Source organism: Peromyscus maniculatus, chromosome 2 (genome assembly GCF_049852395.1).
Source record: "Peromyscus maniculatus bairdii isolate BWxNUB_F1_BW_parent chromosome 2, HU_Pman_BW_mat_3.1, whole genome shotgun sequence".
Taxonomy (NCBI): Eukaryota; Metazoa; Chordata; class Mammalia; order Rodentia; family Cricetidae; genus Peromyscus; species Peromyscus maniculatus.
The window spans coordinates 47,269,448-47,285,239 of NC_134853.1; the positions used below are offsets into that span (position 1 = coordinate 47,269,448).

The 15,792-nt window shown below is 39.7% G+C and overlaps 1 long non-coding RNA gene across 1 annotated transcript in view; it reads right to left on the bottom strand.

Annotated features, from left to right (window-relative positions):
- The window catches only part of LOC121827553 (uncharacterized), a 35,331-nt gene that overhangs the window by 15,816 nt on the left and 3,723 nt on the right, over positions 1-15,792 (bottom strand). The window contains exons 2-3 of the long non-coding RNA XR_006069853.2: positions 14,154-14,399; positions 8,199-8,479 (exon numbers count right to left, since the gene is read on the bottom strand). This is a non-coding gene — a long non-coding RNA (uncharacterized LOC121827553). The remainder of the gene's footprint in view (positions 1-8,198; positions 8,480-14,153; positions 14,400-15,792) is intronic.

Sequence of the window (15,792 nt, forward strand, 5' to 3'; positions counted from 1 at the left end):
ACCTACTCCAACAAGGTCACACTTCCTAATTCCTGTCAAATAGTGCCACTTCCTAATGATGAAGTATTTAAATCTATGAGCCTATGGGAGCCATTTCTATTCGAACCACCACATGTATCATAATGAAATGTTGCAATGTTTCTAAGTAATCCATAGGAAGATAGAGGAAAAAGAGGAATTAGTAATGTGGGTGGGGGGACAAAGAGAATAAATAATAAAATGGCAACTCAGGCTATAGCAATCAGTAGTTACTGTCTAAGTTAGGGTTTCTGTTGCTTTGATGAAACACCATTCATTATTCAAAGCAAGGTGGTGAGGAAATGATTTATTTGACCCCTTGTCAACTTGACACACAAACAAATCACTGTTAATCCATTACCACTCCTTCTAGTTCATCCCCAGGATTGCATATTAACATCAACATCATAACATAAAACATTTTACAAACTTAGAAAGTCTCACAATCTTTATAAATTCAAACACTTCAAAAATCCAAAATCTCTCTTTTAAAACCTAAAAATTCTCTTTAAAATTTCATTCTCTCAACTATGGGTCCTGTAAAATAAAAGTAAGTTAATACTTTCTTACTTGGAGAGGGAATAATGAAAGCACAGTTACAATCTGAACAAAGCAAAACCAAACTACAAAAGTTCAATAACTCAATGCCCAGTGATCTGGGATTCACTCAAGAGCTCCTGGGTTCCTCCAGAGGACTTGGGTCACATCTCTAGCTCAGCTATCTTCCACACACACAGATTGTCTTCTAGGCTCAGACTGGATCCACTTCACACTTGCTGCTGTTCTTGGTGTCCATCCCATGGTAGTAGAATCTCAAAAATGTTGAGGTCTTCTGTTGTAACTGAACTGCATTTTACCAATAGCCTCTCATAGGCTCTCTTCAGGGATTACAGCCCTGCCATATAACAACAAGCCTCAGCTGTTCTCCATGACTCCCATTCCCAACTAACTTCTGTCTTAGGGTTTCCATTGCTGTGATGAAACACCATGACCAAAAGCAAGTTGGGAAGGAAAATGTTTATTTGGCTTACCCTTCCACATTGTAATCCATTAATGAAGGAAGTCAGGATAGGAACTCAAACAGAGCAGGAATCTGGAGGCTGGAGCTAATGCAGAGGCCATGGAGGGGTTCTGGCTTGCTCTTGTGGCTTTGCTCAGCCTGCCTTCTTATAAAACCCACTACTACCAGACCAAGGAGAGCACCGCCCACAAAGGGCTGGGCCCCCCTCCATCAGACACTAATTAAGAAAATGACCTACAGCTGTATCTTATGGGGGCATTTTCTCAACTGAGGTTCCCTCCTTTCAGATAACTCTAATTTGTGTCACGCTGACATAAAACTAGCCAGGACAGTTACCGTAAGTGCATTTAAGTATATCCATAGAAAGACAGATTGACAAGAGTGGATTTGAAAACATTATATACAAGAAATTTACTTCAAATTCAATAGGATAAATTTATTATAAGTAAATGATAAAAATGGAAGCAAGGCCAACCTTATACATTACATACTAATTTTATACACCATAGATGACATAACACAGAGCATCCACAAACACACACGTATGCACAGAGATAAAAGCCTGATTGAGAGCAGAAGAAGAAAGTCAACTCTGTATGTCTCTAGATCTGTGTGGAAGTTTACCTCCAGTGATTCAAAGCTTGACAACCTCATTCAAAGATGGTATTTCATAAAATCCTCCAAACCTATATGCATGAGACAGGCATGCTTAGCTGTCCCTTTCTAACAAGCATGGCAGTGAAGGAATGTCTCAGGAGAGTGTTCCAAATACTACAGCCATTCTCGGAGTGGCCAGTATTTTATTTGTGCTGCAAAAGAAAACTATATTTAAAAAAAAAAATCAGCTGCAAAGTGGGAGATGATATCTAAACAAGGGAAAGAAGATGAGCACATGGAAAGATAGCAGCAGCCGAAGAGGCTAAATCGGATGAAGATGATTTGGACAGCTTAACTGAAAAAGATGACTCAGCGATGAAAAGAAATATATTTCTCTTGTGAGGAATTGGAAAAGAAATCCATGAGCGGAAATAATGGGTGTTTGGGGATCTCTTACTCTGCTTCAGATACAGCTAAGTGACTTCTTAAATGTCAGATCATAGATGGTTAGTGAACATGGGGATCTAGGGCTCCTACTCAATTCAAAGAACTGACACTGGAATCTAGGGCATGTCCCCTGATATTCTGTTGCTCTTTGAAAAGGCGTTTCTCAGGGAATAAAACACAGGGAAAATTATTCCCTAGAAACAATCATGTCTCCCCGTCAGCAAGTCTGGCTGATGAAGAAAGCTGAGAAGTCTCAGCTGAGCCTGTCTCATGCTTGTCAGCATGTCTTTTCAGCATCCTTTGCTACAAAACTTAAACCTGGTATTTTCTGATATCATCCATGTAAGCCAGAAAGATAATTTCACTCTCAGCTCCTATCCTCTTCAATGAGTTTCTCTGTAAGATAGTCTCTCCTAACATGTGAAAGGGTCCCTTGAGTATAGGCATCATGCTTTTTCAATGACTCACTGAGTTTATTGAGCATCCTGAGTAGTTTTATGACAATTGTAAGTAAAATCCAGCATAAAAGAAGAAATAGAATTATTAATATTGTATCCTGCATTTAACTAATGGCCAATACTTTCCCCATACCCTCCACAAAAGCAAAAGCAAACAAACAAAGGGACCTTGTACTTGAGAGCCTATTCTAAATGTTAGAAGAGACTGTCTTATAGATATCACGATTTCACTACAATCTGGGTTCTGAACACCCATGTGTCCTTTGCACCTGCATGCAATCACAATACACATCACCAACCAACACTGCCTGAAACACCTCAAACCATATTCAAGAATACTGTATTATAAATTCCAGTAGTTTTTTACTGCACAAAATTCTCTGCTTTTCTAAGAGCATAATGGTTTGTTTTTTTTCCTATTATCATTCCTAGCATGTAAATATCAAATTAGCATATCTTTAGATTATTTCATGTTAATAATTTTAAAATTGTTCTTTGAGTTTCTGTCTTGAATTTCATTGAAGATCATTAAAGAAATTTTGAATTAGGATTAAGAGATAATTTTCAACAATGTCTAAAATGGATTTCAATGTACTTCAGACATTTAAGGTTACTTCTGCTGCCTTGGCAGTTAAAAATAGCATATCAACAACTCCAAAGAAACACTGACAGTGATGCATGTCCTAAAGTACCAGATACTGGGCCAAGATTTAATTAATTCTTTCTAAACAACATTTTACTATTTATTTTTATTTTATGTGCATGGTGTTTGCCTGCATGTATATATGTGCATCACTTGCATGCAGTGTTCACAAAGGCCAGAAGAAGAGCACTGGATACTAGACCTACTGATAGTTGTGAGCTACCATACAGGTACTGGGGCCTGAACTCAGGTCCTCTAAAAAAATAGCGATTTCTCTTAACTACAGAGCCATCTTTTCAGCTCTTAATTCTTTGTTTAAATATAAATGAGTACATTCACTCACTGCGCAAATATGTGCCCATCATTAATAAATGGTAATTTTAAAAAAAAACAAAGAGTTTCAAAAACACATTTCTTTGTGATTTTTTATCAGTAAATGTTTGACTTGTATACCTATTTAATGCACCTATATACTATGCATAGACATTTTCCTAGTAGAGAAGGACCATCAGCAAAAAGAACTCTGTTCTATGGAATAACATAGAATAATAAACGGCATCTTAGTGCAGCTATTAGCTCCAGAGATGGTATGAACAGCTGTAGTGATGTGTTAAAATGAATTATCAGAATCAGTGACCACCACATGGTTTTGAATTTCAAATGGCACAGAATAGAATGATAAAATTAAGAGTGGAAATATGTCTGTAATATATATATATTGAGCATTCCCTGCCTTCCTGGCTATATGCACAAAACTAGCCAGTAGCAGAGACAGTGACAGTATGAGTTTTAAAAATGTCTCATATTCAAAGCAAAAACCCAAGAGAAAAATCTTCCATCTAATTGATTTTTTATGCACAATTTGGAATATGATTGAAATTTTATAAAATAAAATCAGTCAACTCATAATAGCAGCATCTGACTATGTATACTCTTTAAACGAGGGCTAAAGTCACATTTATTTATTTATCCTCTGTGTATGTGTGTCAAGATGAGTGTATGGAGATCAGAGGACAACTGGAGGGAGTCAGTTATCTCCTTCTGCTGTACTTACAGAAACCAGATCACACTCAGGTCATCAGACTTGGAGACATGTGCCTCTTACACTCTGTTCTTTTGTCAGTAGATCACAGGAACATCATGTTCCTAGCTGAAAACATTCTACTATATAAAAATAACCATCAGTTGCTTATGTAAGGGCTGATTTCGGTGGCATTCAGTAGTGTAACTTTTTGCCTAGTATCTGTTAGAAATGATATAGATACTTGCAACCCATTATTCATTCCACATCAAAAGAGAAAATTTCACAAAACCAGAAAAAAAAGCAGAGGTGAAAGAAGGGGAACTATGTAATCTGAAAAGCAGTGCAGAGCACTCCAGATGTTTTGTCCTAGTTCCAAAGAAGAGCATCAAATGTCAGAGAGAAATTCTTAAATGGCACATGTAGTTGTACATAACAGTGAATTAAAAGAAGAGCAGGATGCTTTTGAGACATGGGTGTAGATTTATTTCAGTTTGCTAATTTGAATGGTTAAATAGGATTTTCACTCATAAGTTACAAGATAAATTGGTCAATGCCAGTGGTAAGGTCTGATAACTAAGAGCACTTTGATATGAATATCAAGTAGATGCACAGGATCAGTTTGCATAATGTACTAAAGATAGAGTGTTAATGAATTTGCCTCAATCTGATGATGATACCAACGAACAAGGAGGCATTATATAAGGATAAAGATGGCCTCGAGATATTGAGAGTGATGGATTCCTTTACCTTTAGGAAAGAACTGTTGAGGCCTTTGCCCAATATTTAATTTCCTCATAAAATTTCAAATAAATTCATGTCAAGTACTACAATTGAAGGGACTTTTGTTTGGGGGAAGGGCACCAAATTTCTTTCTTTTGGAAAATCTGATGTATATGTCCTTCCTTTATTAAATACACTATGATCTAAGCATTTATATCCCAAGGACGTAGCACAGTGTAGAACATAGGGAAGGCATTCAAGTTATATCTATGTAGTAAAAAAACAAATAATTGAATCATATTTACTAAAGGATTTAGATGGCTCACAATTACTTAAACAGTAATTTGTTTTACTTACTTAATTACTTAAACAGCTTTCTCATGGGGACTGCCAGCCCACAAATAATGACCTGGAGACCTATTATTAATTAAGAAAGCTTAGCTTTGGCATAGGCTTTTGTCTAACTAGCTCTTGTAACTTAATTAACCTGTTTCTATTCATCTATGTTCTACCATGTGATGTTAACCTCTTTTCCATCTTCACCTCCTGTTTCCTCTCCATGTCTGGCTGGTGATTCCACCTTTTTTTCTTCCCAGAGTTCTCTCTCCTCCTAGAAGTCCAGCCTAGTCTCTCCTGCCTAACTATTCGCCGTTTAGCTCTTTATTAAACCAATCAGAAGGCGCCTTAGGTAGAGACACATCTTTACAGTGTAAACAAATATTCTGCAACAGTAATTTTGGTATATTTGTTCTTTTCAATCCTGGTTTTATATTTGTATTTTTATCTCACTTCTTTATTGACTTGTTATTGCTGCTTCCAATGGGCTTAATCCATGCTGAGAAAAGAAACCTACACCCTAACAATATAAGAAATGAAAGAAAACACAAAAATCAATAACATTGCTACAATCAACATATTCACCAACCCCTGAGGAAGAAGCAGTTGAGTGTAGCTGGAGTTTGTAAAGGGCAGTGACACACTCAAGATAGGAAGCTGTTCTGAGCCCCCACAGTGTGTTTAGTTAACTACCCAAGCATCTAGAACATAGTTCAGAAAGAACAGTAAAAGAAAGTGGAACTGAAAGGGAGCTAAAGTTCTCAATGGGGAGAGTGGGGGCTGATAGGTGAAGGGTTCGATTATTATAATGTACAGGTGAGCCACAGAAGTTATTTGGGGGAAAATATAAGGGCAGTGATGTTTGGCAATGTTGGGTTTGAAGGAAATGGTAAGAGTTGGTGAAGGAGAAACAACTGAAAAATTTCACAGTAATCCAACTGTAAATAAGGGCAGATTCAGAGGAAGACAAGTACAGATTCAAAGACCAACAAAGAAATAAAGTCAACAGGACCTAATAACTATTAGGATATAAAGCTAGAGAGGGGTAGAAATTCATTATGAGTTTGTAAAGATGCTGTTTAAGGAAATCAAGTTCCAAAATGAGAGACACATTATGAAATGTCAACATACACTATCACTCCCATATTTCAGAAAGTGTGTTAAATGCATAATGTTCATTGTAGTTCTGTGAGGTAAGCTGAATTTCTCCAATTTTAGCTGCATATATCTTTTAAATGTCTTCCCTATGGGCACATATCTGACAAATATCCAAGCTGAAACAGCAACTCAGGTGTTCTTATGGTCTGGGATGTAAAATGTCCCCCACAGGCTAGTGTGTTAGAATACTTGGTTTTCAGATGGTGGCATAGTTTTGGGAGGTTGTAGAATTTGGGGGCCTAGCTTGATGAACTTAGTCACTAGGGGGTAGGCCTTGAAGATCATGTCCCAGTACATTTCCAGTCCATCTCTTTCTCTGCATCATGATCCACCTAGATGGAACAGGTAGCCTCATGCCCCCACTGCCACAGCCTTCTTGATTTTGTACCTTCTCCACCATGACAGACCATATCCTCAGAAGGTAAGCCAGAATAAAACCTCGTTCCCTGAAATTGCTCCCTGTTATAAATTTGCTTACAGCAATGAGGAAGGTAACTAATATAAGGGCATCTGAGTCTAAAGTATATGCTCTGTGCATCCTACTGTTCACTTTCTTTTTGAAAAGTTGGAGTTTAGGGATGAGCGCAGCATCCTTGTCAAGTAAAAGGTTGTGGTTGAGGTAACAGTGCCTGGTAAAGCCAGAATTGGAGGGAAAAATTGAATTACTTGAGCAAAAACAAATGCTGACATTTGATAGTGGCTAACACGGCGTGGTACAGCATGTAAGAGGTCAGTGGCGCTCCTTCAGAAAATTATGCCATAATTTTCCCCATCAAAACTCTTGCAGAAATTTGACTTCTAACTCTAATGCCATTCACCATGGGATAGACTAAGAAAGCCAAGAAGCAGCATGTCAGGAAGTAATAGGTGGTCAGCTGGGCCAAAGGCTGTGGAATGTCATATGACTGTGAGATTTAGGAAAAGTGCTGCGTTTTAAAAATAATTAGTTCTTTGAGAATTCTGTTGTAGCTAGAGTTTTCCTGCCTTGCCCACAGTCAGGACAAATCTCTGTCACCCGCCAGTCCCACAGCCGCTCAGACCCAACCAAGTAAACACAGAAACTTATATTGCTTACAAACTGCATGGCCGTGGCAGGCTTCTTATTAACTATTCTTATATCTTAAAGTAACGCATTTCTACAAATCTATACCTTGCCACGTGGCTCGTGGCTTACCAGCATCTTCACATTCTGCTTGTCCTGGCAGTGGCTAGCAGCGTCTCCTTCTGCCTTCCTGTTCTTTTATTTCTCCTCTGTTAGTCCCGCCTATACTTCCCGCCTAGCCACGACCAATCAGGTTTTATTTATTGACCAATCAGAGCAACTTGACATACAGACCATCCCCCAGTACAGCCAAGTGCAGACCATCTCAGACACCTGCACTCAGGCCCATGGTCCTAATCATCCTCTATGCAAGCCTGCTGGGTAACGCCACAAGGAACCCAAGAAGGGCTCCCACAGGACATACATTAACATCCCACAGCATTCTGTACAGTGTGTTTCGATCATACTCACTTCTCAGTCATCTCCTCCTACATTCAACTCCAAGCCTCACTCATTCAACATTGTGTGCTTTAGTTTGTTGTTATTGTTGTTTTACAGCATCAAGTCCAATTTGTGCTGCCTATGCATTCTTGGATGTGTGGCCTTTCACTGAATCATAGTCAACTTAACAGGGAATACATTCTAAAGACATACATAAAGAATAGCAACCTCCCTCATCCAACAGCTATCAATGTACAATAGCTCCTTGGTTAGGCATGGAACTTTGTGCCTACCTTCCCTCTCCACATTGAGAGTTGGTCTGGATCCTAAGCTTCTACATCACAACCACCATGAGTTCATATGTGAAGTTTTCCTGCTTTGTCTGGAAGATACTGCTCCACTGTAGTCATTCACTGCTTCAGGATATTTTACTCTTTCTGACTCCTCTTCCTCAAATGATTCCTAAGCCTTGAGAGGAGGGAGTGTCATGTGTATGTTCCATTTAAAGCTGGACATTCTGTGGCCAGTTATGGTTCTCTGTGTTAATTGCCATCCATTCCAAATAGAAGCTTCTCTGAAAAGGATTGAGAAATACATTCATCTATGGGTATAATGATAAGTCATTAGGAGTCAGTTTAATGCTGTGTCCATTTATTGGAATAGTAGTAGTATGTTCTCCCCTAGGGCCTATAACCTATCTATTCACAAGATTTTGGCCCTTATAATGGTACTAAGTATGGGTTTAATCCTGGTGATCAGGCTTTAAATCCAGTAAATAAGTGATTGGTTACTCTCGTTGTTTTTGTGCAAGTATTACACCCAAGGGCATGTCATACCAGGTCAGTTGTTACTGTAGTTATTAAGATTCATAGCTGCGTAAAATCAATGACTACTTTTCTCATCTGGTAACCCTTTTCAGAGCTATGAAAGCTAGCCAGAATGGATGAAGCTTCCAGGTGAGTACCAGCTTAATTTCTCCATGTTCTATGACTCAAATATGTGGTATCTCCAGCAATAGATCTTACTGTCAATTTCTGAAGAGTAGCTAATAACATTGGCATGTAATGATGGGGGTCTACAGAATCTCATTAGCCAAAAAAAACTGCACTATTAAGGAGGGGTTGAATAAAACACTACTTAGGGGTCAAAGACTGTTAAGCTCAGAAGCAATTCTTTAGACTACTAAGGAATGAAGATGTGGTGGTATTGTGTTCCCCAAAATATTGTGTACCTTAATAAATTTATCTGGGGTCAGAGAACAGACAGCCACTAGATACAAAGGCTAGAAAATGGTGGCACTCACACCTTTAATCCTAGCATTCCAGAGATAGAAATCCCTCTGGATCTCTGTGAGTTCAAGGCCACATTGGAAACAGCCAAGCATGGTGACACGCCTTTAATCCCAGAAAGCCAGCCTTTAATCCCAGGAAGTGGTGGTAGAAAGTAGAAAGATATATAAGGCGTGAGGACCAGAAACTAGAAGCATTTGGCTGGTTAAGATTTTAGCTGGTTAAGCATTCAGGCTTTTGAGCAGCAATTCAGCGGAGAGCCATTGGGATGAGGACACAGAAGCTTCCAGTCTGAGGAAACAGGACCAGCAGAGGAACTGGCAAGATTCCTGCTACATGAAGATGCAGTGAGGATTGTAAGCCTTTGTTATTCATGATTTTTGTCAATGATCAAAATGGAAAATGGGAGTAGGTATGCCATGATTAAGAATTTTTTATTTGATATTTTCCCTTTATGAACTATAATGAAGATTCATGGATGTGTAGCAGACATATCATGAGACATATCGAAAATAAGAGAGAAGGGAAAGATGGAATGAAAGTGGGAAACAGGAGTGAAGGAAGAAAGAAGAGGGAGGAAGAGAGTAAGAGAAAGGTGGCTTGTCATAACTGGCTGCAGGCAGAGATGTATAGCAACTGGATGACAACCTCAGAAAATAGTGACAACATAAACCCTCTATAATGTAGGCATTGTTTTTACTTATACTGCCATGTAAAATGTCTGCAAGAAACACTGTCTCTGAGACATGACTCACTGTTTATCATGTTTATCTCATGAAGAAATACTAAAATGCCTCTTCAAGCAGATGATGGCACTGTGAATGTGAATAATACCAGGCACTTTTTGAAAGGGCAAATATTAGATATTGGTAAATAACTTGCATGTATTGCAGAAGCATCTGAATTTCATCTTTTAAATCAATGATCATAAAACAAATATCTCCTAGTCTAAGAATAGTTTAGAGACCATAATAAAAGAATAGGCCCACTGCTGGTGGGAATGCAAGCTTGTACAGCCACTTTGAAAATCAAAATTTCTTAGAAATTTGGGAATCAATTTCCCCCAAGACCCAGCTATACCACTCTTGGGCATATACCCAAGGAATGCTCAATCATACCACAAGGGCACTTGCTCAGCTATGTTCATAGCAGCATTTTTTGTAATATCCAGAACCTGGAAACAACCTAGATGCCCTTCAACTGAAGAGTGGATAAATAAAATGTGGTACATATACACAATGGAATACTACTCAGCAGAGAAAAACAATGATATCATGAGGTTTGCAGGCAAATGGATGGATCTAGAAAAAATCATCCTGAGTGAGGTAACCCAGATTCAGAAAGACAAACTTGGTATGTACTCACTCATAGGAGATATAAAACAAAGATGACTAGACTGCTACTCACAACTCCAGGGGGGCTACCTAGAAAACAGGACCCTAAGAAAGACACAGGGATCGCCCAATGACAGAGAAATGGATGAGATTTACATGAGCAAACTGGATGGGGGGGGGGTAATGAAGGGCAACTTTTGAGGGAAAGAGAGCTTAGGGGAGCGGGAGATCCCAGTTGGATCAAGAACAGAGAGGGAGAACAAGGAAAAGGAAACCATGATAAATGAAGAGCCCATGGGAATAGGAAGAAGCAAAGTGCTAGAGAGGTCCCCAGAAATCCACAAAGATACCTCCACAATAGACTACTGGCAATGGTCAAGAGAAAGCCCAAACTGACCTACTCTGTTGATAGGATGGCCAAACACCCTAACTGTCATGCTAGAAATCTCATCCAATGACTGAAAGAACCGGATGCAAAAATCCATGGCCAGGCCCCAGATGGAGCTCCAGGAGTCCAATTGGCGAGAAAGAGGAGGGATTTTGTGAGTGAGAATTGTTGAGACCAAGATTGGAAAAAGCACAGGGACAAATAGCCAAAGGAAAGGAAACACATGAACTATGAACCAATAGTTGAGGAGCCCCCAACTGGATCAGGCCCTCTGGATAAGTGAGACAGTTGATTAGCTTGAACTGTTTGGGAGGCACCTAGGCAGTGGGACCAGGACCTGTCCTTAATGCATGAGCTGGCTGTTTGAAACCTGGGGCTTATTCAGGAATACTTTGCTCAGCCTGGGAGGAAGGGACTGGACCTGCCTGGACTGAATCTACCAGGTTGAGCTGAATCCCCAGGGAAGTCTTTGCCCTGGAGGAGATGGGAATGGGAAGTGGGCTGGGGGGAAGGCCAGCGGGGGTTGGGGAGGACAGGGGAAAACTTGGGAGATCTCGATTTGGGGGATATGGGGATGTGAGGTGGCTTGGGAAAGAGGGCTGGGAGAAGAGAGGAGCGGGGATCTGTGTGTGGTATGTGGAGTGAGTAGAAAATTTCTTAATAAAGAAAAATGAAAGAAAAAAAGAATAACAGGCCAAAAAAATGGTCTTATCAATAAAAACAAACACTGAGCCAGATATTGGGGTAAAGGCTGAAAGGTAACAGAAACAGAACAGGCCACAGCCACCACACCTTGCCAATTCCTCAGCTGATCCTGTTTCCTCAGACTGGAAGCCTCTGAGTCTTCATCCAGAATGAATCTTAGCTGAACTGCTGCTTCAAGTCTAAAGGCTTAACCAGGCTCTAGTTCCTGGTCCTCATGCCTTATATACCGTTCTGCTTCCTGCCATCACTTCTTGAGATTAAAGGTGTGTGTCACCATGTCTGGCGGTTTTCAGTGTGGCTTTGAACTCACAGAGATACAGATGAATCTCTGCCTCTGGATGCTAGGATTAAAGGTGTGTGTGCCACCATTTTCTGGCATCTGTATCTAGTGGCTGTTCTGTACTCTGACCCCAGATAAGTTTATTAGGGTGTACAATATATTGGGGAACACAATATCACTGCATGCCTTGGGACAGACAAAAGTACTGCACATTATCCTCCATTGAAGCCTCCGTCTGCATTTCCTGCCCATGTAGTTGTGCAGATCTCTTCATAATAACAAGTGTATCTTTCCTTCTCTGGGACTTTGGGTTGGCCATGCAGCTTACTTTTATTTAGACATAATTTTCAGTTGTGGTGGAAGTCAAGACTTGACATAGCCTAACACAGCAGGAGTTACCTTCATGCTTGCACAATTATTGTGAGAAATATTTGCTACCTGGCCTGATGATCTCAAGGCCAAGAGGAATGATACAGAAATAAACAAAACAATGGTTATGACTATGGCCTGAGCTAATCTACATATGGAAAAAGCCATGACTATACTTGCATAGGACTGAGGCTTTGCAGCTTGTACACAGCCTGACTGACAGATTCCACATTTGTGTGTGACAAGGTGCAAGTTAACTATTAAAAACTTACTAGGATTTTAAGAGAAAGAATACCTATAAGTTTTGAATCTATGATTCATTCTCTCTATCTCTCTCTCTCTCTCTCTCTCTCTCTCTCTCTCTCTCTCTCTCTCTCTCTCCTTTTTCCCTTCCTCCTCTGTGTGGTGTGTGTGTGTGTAAGAGAGAGAGAGAGGGAGGGAGGGAGAGAGGGAGGGAGGGAAGGAGGGAGAGAGGGAGGGAGAGAGGGAGGGAAGGAGGGAGGGAGGAAGGGGAGAGAGAAATTGAGGGACAATCTTGGATACCATGTTGAAAAATTTGTATTTTAGTGAGAAATCTATGGTACAAAGAATGACATGACAGAAATGCTTTCTTTAAATGGAGTTACAATGATGCCAGAGAAAAAGGCTGCACAAATAAATTATTTTCTTCCAATACTGCCATTCTCCAGGCAGAGTTTTTCCACCTCTTTCTGTCACAGCACTTTGGGGAAAATGCTGGGACTTTATTATTGCATGTATACCATTTGTAATTATAACACTGATTCTGGCTATGTTTTCCTCACTTAATTCAATCTACAAATCTAATGACTCCCCAGACCTCCCTAATAGGAATACAAATTACTACCATCAGTATATACCATTATTCAAAAATCTCCCAGTCTTTGGCACCATTCTACAAACAAAACAAAACAAAAACATGAAGAAGAAGGAAGAGGAGGAGGGGGAAGAAGAAGAAGAAGAAAGAAGAAGAGGAAGAAGAAGAAGAAAGAAGAAGAAGAAGAAGAAGAAGAAGAAGAAGAAGAAGAAGAAGAAGAAGAAGAAGAAGAAGAAGAAGAAGAAGAAGAAGAAGAAGAAGAAGAATTCAAGCATCTACAGAGACAGGGCCAAATAGGACAGAAGCTCAAAGAAAACAGAGAGAAGTTGTCAGTCCATTATGGAAGACAGCCAGATACCAGCTCAAGTTCACCTCGAAGTCTCTGAGCATTTTTATCTGAATGATACATAGTCTGGATTAGAAATTGTGTATACACATAAAATCAGAATATGTCTTTTTTTCAGTTACTACTGTACTTTATTGTGTTCAACCAAATCACCATGTTACAAAAATAACAAGCTGCCGTAATAAAAAATACGGCTCCTCTATCCAGCACCAGTTAGCATCATTTTACTTTCAAGCCTAGAAATGCCACAGACACATCCAAAGAACACAAGGGAGCAAAAGAACCACAGCTGATCTATCAATGGGACCACCCAGTGCCCAACTGAGCCACGGTGTTGTCATTTTCCTTCTATTTCTGGTGTCTCATTGAGTCACAAAGCTCCTTCCTTAGATCTAAACTGTATGCACTTACACATGTGTGGACACACTTGTATATAAACAGACCGAAGGTACATGTCAACCCAGCAGACGTTCCACAGTAGGTGCAAGCCTGTAGAGCCTCCTTTTAACTGGAGTGGCAGCTCTGTCAGTGTAAATGCTCTATGCCCCTTGAGCATCTTCAAGCTCTACACAGGATAACGTCACAGGCCATTCTACCCCCTGGCTGCTGGCATTATTTGATTTCATTTTCCCTGCCCACCCATCCCCAATACCCCAAAATAAACCAAAGCTTTTAAGATTTTGTTTCTTCAGTTTTGATCACCTGAGGTTTGATTGGTGCAGTTCTAACAGACTTGGTGGTTATGGTGGGTGCAGGGGGTGGCTTTTCTTCTACTTTTTCCTGACAGGCACCAGGAGGGTCCATCAGTGTTTCGGGGGGTTTACTTGAATCACTGTCCACTGTCTGGGCTTTGCCTCCTGTCTGTTTGCTCTGTTGCTGTTCAGAGAAGAACCGTTGCGTGGACTGAAGAACCTCTGCTCTCTGCTTTGCCTTCAACGCAGCCTGGGCCTGTTTTTTTTTTATTCAAAGAGAAATAAGAGTTTATTCTGGAGCCATTTTGTGTGACCCTGGGAACACAGATTTAGGTCACCCCAAATTCCATGTTTCAGCATGAAAGTGCTTTCTGAAGTGTTTAATGTTTTACAAAACAAAGACAATAAGTCAAGCTAATTTTAAAATATATTGGTGGGTATATCAGAGGCAGATACAGCAAGATGGAGGACATGGCACTAAAATGTTATCTGATGCCATTCCTAGCTTTGGGGTTGGTATAAGCCAGTGATCTGATAAGTTACAGATTCTGAAAAGATTTTTATCTATTAGTCACAAGATGTTAGTGCAGACACAGAGGTGGGCAAAAATGGCTATTCTGGATTGCTAGAACATGGCCAAGTAGTTAGTATTTAGTCTCATAATAGGGAGATAATGCTAAAGGACACTCTACTGAAAACATATATAGAACAAGCAAAGCTTCAGAGGCAAGAAATGAGGTTAAGATCAGCATGCGGGGTGTTTCCTCCAGCGAAAATATGTTCCAGTCGGGGGACTTGAAGGCAGAGACAGTCCCGCAATCTCCACGGTGTGGGAGGAGACAATTCAGAGGATGCCTGAGGTGATGACTAGCAGGGCAGTGCCACTGACATGTGTGAAGGCATCGCTTACATTCTCACATCCCAGGATAAAATGAATACAATGAGCATGTCACATCCTAACACCTTTCACGTTTACATGGAAAACAGAATCCTTATATGTATGCTGTTTATTCTTTTAAAGTGCCATTTTATACCTTAAGTTATATTTGATTAATAATGAAAGTATGGATACATATTAATGTGATTATACACTATGTATTATAGATGTTATCATAAGGATAACTGTGTACTGACGTAATTCACTCTGGGGAATTGCTGATTGATTGATTGATTACTTAACCATGTTTATATATGTGTGTGTATGTGTGTGTGTGTGTGTATATATATATATCATACATACAGCTATTTATATATGTTTAGACATATGTATGGTGCACTATGTCCATATTATGCTTTGTCAGGTTAGTATTTCATACACACACATAAGACACAGTCATCACTCAGAATCTATGGGGTACCAAAGCAGGACATCAAACTCCACAACTCCTCAAATTCCTTCTGTGAAATATACTAGTCATCACATAAAAATCACACAATCCTTTCCCATAGTTTATATTGTCTCTAGAAGACTTAGATTGCATTGTAATACATAAATGCTCTGTAAGGAATTCTTTCAATATAAGGTTTATATAATGGTGATAAGGAAAACCTCCATCCATGTTCAGTGCAGATATCTACAGTCTGTGCCTCCTTCCCTGACCTGTGGCACTGTCTATTTCCTCTCAGTATTTGAGGGATTATTTTTACTA